General features: G+C 44.9%; 1 pseudogene; it reads left to right on the forward strand.

The window, feature by feature from the left end:
- Positions 1-566: 566 nt before the first annotated feature.
- Positions 567-665, forward strand: LOC129479938 (uncharacterized; annotated as a pseudogene).
- Positions 666-5,912: the final 5,247 nt, after the last annotated feature.

Genomic DNA, 5,912 nt, shown 5'->3' on the forward strand with positions numbered 1-5,912 from the left:
GATTCTAAATTCGCTAGTTTTGAAACTTTGATGAACAAAATCGATGGAAAACCTACCATTTAGAAACTACCAGGTGGCTTCCTCTTTTGTAAGAGATGAAGCCCAAATTAATGGTTGGAGGAAAATTGCTCTTCTGTTTGAGAAAAGGGGAAAAGACACTTCACTATGGGTTTTGGTTTTCGAAAGGTGAAGCCAAGATCCTACTCTGGAATGGCTTTTAAGACACCATAGAACCACATGATTTTCTATGATAATGTCAAGGGTGGACTTCACCGTGGGTAGAACTGCATTTCTTCATTCATTCAAGCATTGTTCATTGAACTAGGATATACGGAACACAACTGTGTGCCTTACACCTTCCAGGCCTGAGTGTTGCCTGCATGGAGCCTGCAGTCTAGTAAGAGGAACAGACACCAATCTGACCATCACATCACTGCCACCAAGTGCTGTGAAGCCAAGGCGATGCGCGATGGGACGCTGAGCCTGGTTTTGAAGGCTTCTCTGAATAAGTGACTTTTAAGCCAAAATCCAAAGATGAGTCAAAGTTCATAACAAAAGTGGTTAGGGTGCTCATTTCGGCAACATGTATACTAAAATTGGAGCAATTCAGGAAAGATTCGCATGGCCCCTGTGCAAGAAGGACTCACGAAGCATTTCATATTTCTGCACAACAATGTGAAGGCATTAAATGGCACTGTACTGTACACTAACAGTGCTTAAACTGGTACCTTTTATGTTATGTATGTGATAATATATATCACAATTTTTAAAAAGAGAGAATGGGTGGAGTCGCAGGCAGAGGGAGCATCAGGTCCAAGTGTTAGTGGACCAAGAGAAAACCCAGCAGCCAGGACTTGTGTGCTGAGATTTGTGGGGGGGCATGTGGCCCAAGATGAGACTGGAATTGCAGAACCTGGTTATCGGTCTTTGTCTCAAGGCCAGTGAAAGATTACTGAAAAGCTTTTATTAAGGCAGTGACATAAATTGTGTTAAAAATAAATCTCCCTGAACCAGGGTGAGAGTGGTTGGAGGGGCAGTGAATGTGGCTGACCAGGTAGAAAGCTGTCAGAGTCATTCCGGAGAGAGATGGCTGTCACTGGGAGTAAGGTGCTGGAGTTGAGATGTAGAAAAGTGGGTAGATTTGAGAAAAGTTGGAGAACAAATGGCTGAACTTGTTGATGGGTTGCTCTGGGGGTGACAGAAGGGACTCATTGGGACGGATCTCCATGTTTCTGGGTGGACGGTGGTGCCAGTAACTGGGGCAGGAAGCACAGAGAGAAGGGGTTGGAGGATGGATAAAGGTGCTTGTTTTGGGCATGGTGTTGAGTTTGTGCCTCAGTGAGGTTTGCAGCTCCCAGTGGGGGAAGATCCTGTGCACGGGTGGTTGACTCAGGGCTCACTAAGGCCTGCACTAATTTCTGGTGGAGTCTGTGGTGATTCTACCCGCTTATGTACTGCACTGTTTTCTGAGGCATGTCTGTCACGGGACATGTGAGGACTCAGGACCACTCCCGAGAGAAAACAGATGGAACACCCCATCTGCCACATGCAGCAGCCGGGCCTGCTCCCAGGGCAGCTGACAAAAATTATCTCTTCTTCTTCTGAAAGGCTGCTCCCAAAGAAACCACACTGGCCTCATGACAGCATCCTGAATGGACCGTCCGTGGCATGTGGGTATTTTAGGCCTGCCAATTAACCGTGTGTCCAACTCTGGGTCCTGTAGACCCCAGGATGGGCAGCTCTCAGAGCACTTCTGAAACATCGGCTTATGAGGCAGACACTGCGCTGAGTGATTGAAGCTAAATGTTGCTTCAGTTGCAGGGCTTGAATCTCTGGAACAGCTGCCGTTTCATTTAACAATCTTGGAAAATGAAAACGTACCGGCTGGGTGTGATGGCTCACACTTGTAATCCCAGCACTTTGGGAGGTTGAGGCAGGTGGATCACTGAGGTCAGGAGTTCAAGACCAGCCTGACCAACATGGTGAAGCCCCGTCTCTACTAAATACAAAAAATTAGCCAGGCATGATAGTGCATGCCTGTAGTCCCAGCTACTTGGGAGGCTGAGGCAGGAGAATTGCCTGAACTCGGGAGGCGGAGGTTGCAGTGAGCCGATATTGTGCCATTGCACTCTAGCCTGGGCAACAAAAGCAAAACTGTGTCTCAAAAAAAAAACAAAAAAACAAACAAGCAAATAAATCATACCCAGTTGAGATCCATCAGAGGCAGAAGTGGCCTTGTATTTGTGAGCTTCTCTCCTCCTCCCTCCCTCCAATTCCTCTGCAATCCCTGGGCCCATCCTAGTGCCATTGTGAAGGAACGTCATTCTTTATTCATGCCCTGCTGCTGAAAAATGTATAAAGGCTTCAACTGAGCAATCAAATATCAAGAAAACAACATTTAGGACATACCACCCAGACCACTAAGCATGTAATAAATGCCTGCAATTAGTCACACATGCCTGAAGGAGTAAACATTGGCTGGAATGAAGGACAGCTTTTTAATTATGCCAACAGATGAAGTCTTCATACTATGTACAGAAGCATTCAGGCCAAATTCTGGGGTAAGTTCAGAAATTTAACCCTCTAAAAGTGGCTGGTCATAATTGATTCAGAATTGGATAAGATATGAGATAAACCATTTTTAGCAATGACTCACTCTCACATTTAAGGGTAAACATGTGCTGAAAGAAACTTGTTAATCTGTGAAGGTCAACCAAGATGATCTTGATGTGTCCTCAAGGAAACACAACATGATATATGTAAGGTTGCATAGAAACAAGTATGATAAGCCTATCGAAGGACAACATTCTGTTTTGAAAATGAAGGCAAGTCGCGCACCCAGAGTATTGGAAAAGGGCTCCAAAGTGAGAATGTGTGGTGTTCTGCGATGCTCCAATTCCACACTCACCAAGCACCATTTTCTTATACATTTGCTCTGCTTATTGGCTTTGCTGCAGATGGAAGAAGGCATTAACAGGCTGGTACAAGGATTCTCAATTGCCTAATCAAAATATTCCTGACTATAAATTGCTACATTATGATTTAGATTTATACAAACTCCCTAGGTTAGTGCTAGTCAGGTAGGTGTTCTCCAAACTGCTTGGATCTTTCCCATGAGCCCACAGCCTATCGGGTGGCAGGAAGCATCACACTTGCCAAATAACAGCATTTTACTTTAAAGAGAACATTCTGAATTTGAGCATTCGTTCTATTTAGAGCTCTGTTTCATATCAGGGCTGGCTTAAATACTCTCTTACGTATGGCTCTTAGACGAAAGCTGTCTTCGAGATGGCAGGATCCTGTTTTTCTCTTTGTGGACATGATGACCCAGAGTATAAGGCTTGTTGGATCATAAAGAATCTGACTAGCCATTGTCCTTAGTTCCTGGGAGGGAGACTTTAAATCCTTGGAATTTCCTGAGTCATTTGACTGTCTTAGTTTACCTAACAAGATGACTCAGAATGCGGCTGGTCACCATAAAGACCAGACATGTGATTACAGGGTTGGGGCTTTGAGCCAGCCTGGCTCCCAAGGAGGGGAGGAGAGCTGAAGGCTGGGTTCATACATATGGCCAATGTTTCAGTCAATGATACCTTCACAGAGAAACTCCGATAAAACCTGGACATGGAAGCTCAGTGGCACTTTGTGGTTTGTGAACACATTGATGTATTGGAGGGTGATGCACCTCCAATATAATAAACCTCCTGCACCTTCATTTATAATAAAACTGTTATTCCTAAGCATAGTGCTTTCCTGAATTCTGTCAGTCATTCTAGTAAATTACTAAAACTGAGGGGAGTTTTGGGAACCTCCTGATCTTACAGCATTTGGTCAGAAGTGTGGGTGGCATGGGGATCCCAAAGCTTGTGGCTGGCATCTGAAATAAGAGCAATCTTGTTGGGTATCCTGCCCTTTCATCTGTGGAGTCTGCTGCTAACTCTGGGTGATTAAAATCAAAATTGCAGGTTATAGCAGTCCAGGAAGGTTGCACTCCGGCAGGAGAAGAGGCATCACTGGCCTGTTCAGAGGCCCTGTGGTCCTGGATGTGTGTGCCATATTTCACAATAAACGGATGAGAGGGGAACGTGTGGCACACATCCCTCACGTGAGATTTGTCTCCCTTAACTTCATTTCATACCATGTCTTTTGTCTCTAGAGGCGTATGTGTTTTGAGAAAGACTCATAAATGTATAAACCAGAATTTTCATTTATTGTTATATCATTGAAACACCTTGTGACTTTTCTTTTTTAAGTAGTTAAAAAGTCAGAATTTCTCAGGTCTGAAAATCGTATTTGCAACCATTGGCATCTGTGCATCCAGTATGTGGCCTGCTATCCAGGATGATGCTGAGACAAGTGATGTCAGTGCGTTTCTTTGAAAAATTAATCCCAGGATCAATCCTTAAAAGGGACAAGGGACAGATTGATGAACACAGAAGTGCTGCTGTCTCAAGAAACCAATTTCTCTCAACTTTTCATTCAGAGGAGGCAGAGTTGGTGATCAGCCGCCCCCATTTCTACTCCTCTCAGCCTGCTCCACAAAACTGTCAGCTCAGGGTCTGCTAAAGGCCCTTCTGCTCCACCCGTGGGATAGCTGTTCTCCTTGGGGGCCTCTGACAGCAGCTTTCACCTCCCACCTCAGCACTAGTGCAGGTTCCACAATCCTGGCTGCAGGTTAGAATCATCAGGGAGGTTTAATAAAATGCCCATGCTGTCTCCACCCTCAGAAATTCTTGCCTCTCAGGCTAGGTGATTCTCCTGGGCTCTGCTGGGTGTGGCCTTGCAGAGCACAGTACCTTGCATTTGCCTGCAACCTGCTAGTTTGATTAACATCTCCAGGAAAGGTGGCTCCGTGGCTGTGTCTCCAGATGCATTCTTGGGCCAGGCACCTTATGTCTCACTCTTTACTTTTACAACTAGAAGGAGAGTTGCCCGTTTGAAACACTTCATTTAGTTTTGCAGTTCTTTTTTTTTTTGAGACAGAGTCTCGCTGTCGCCCAGGCTGGAGTGCAGTGGCGCAATCTCGGCTCACTGCAGGCTCTGCCCCCCGGAGTTCATGCCATTCTCCTGCCTCAGCCTCCCGAGTAGCTGGGCCTACAGGCGCCCGCCACCACGCCCGGCTAATTTTTTGTATTTTTAGTAGAGACGGGGTTTCACTGTGTTAGCCAGGATGGTCTCCATCTCCTGACCTCGTGATCCGCCCACCTCAGCCTCCCAAACTGCTGGGATTACAGGCATCAGCCACCGCGCCCAGCCCGCAGTTCTAATTAAACATCTCCAGGTTAATATTCTTGAAACAAATAAGTATCTCATTTAATGAGAACTTATACAGTGCTGAAGATTTGACATGCATTTTCTTTTTTTTTTAGCCTTTTTATTGTGAAATATGGCACACACATAACAGAAATAGTTTACAAAGCAAAAATACACAATTGAGTGAATTATTAGAAGCAAATATTGGTATACCATCACTTACATTAAAAAAGAAATACAATATGGCGAGCATCCCAGAAATCACGTCCATCCCCCTTCCTTGCCACTAGCCCCTCTTTCCTCATGAAATGTAGGTAATCACTTCCCTGACATTTAAGGTAATCACTTCCCTGTTGCTTTTGATTGCCAGTCACAAAATATGCATCTCCAAAGTTGAATTTTGTCTTGCATTTTGTGAATTTCAAATATATGGGATGTATGTGTTGTGTCCAGCTTTTTCTGCACAATATTTGGAATTCATCCATCTTGCTGCATAGAGCTGTGATCCGTTCATCTTCATTGCAATTTAGCATTCCGCTGCATGACAAACGATCCACCTCTCCACTCTATTGCTGAATAACATCTGAGCCAGTTCCAGATTACAGTTATTGTAACTCATGGTAACAGTGCTGCTCTGAACACTCTTGCACATGCCTCCC

Source organism: Symphalangus syndactylus, chromosome 3, assembly GCF_028878055.3.
Source record: "Symphalangus syndactylus isolate Jambi chromosome 3, NHGRI_mSymSyn1-v2.1_pri, whole genome shotgun sequence".
Taxonomy (NCBI): domain Eukaryota; kingdom Metazoa; phylum Chordata; class Mammalia; order Primates; family Hylobatidae; genus Symphalangus; species Symphalangus syndactylus.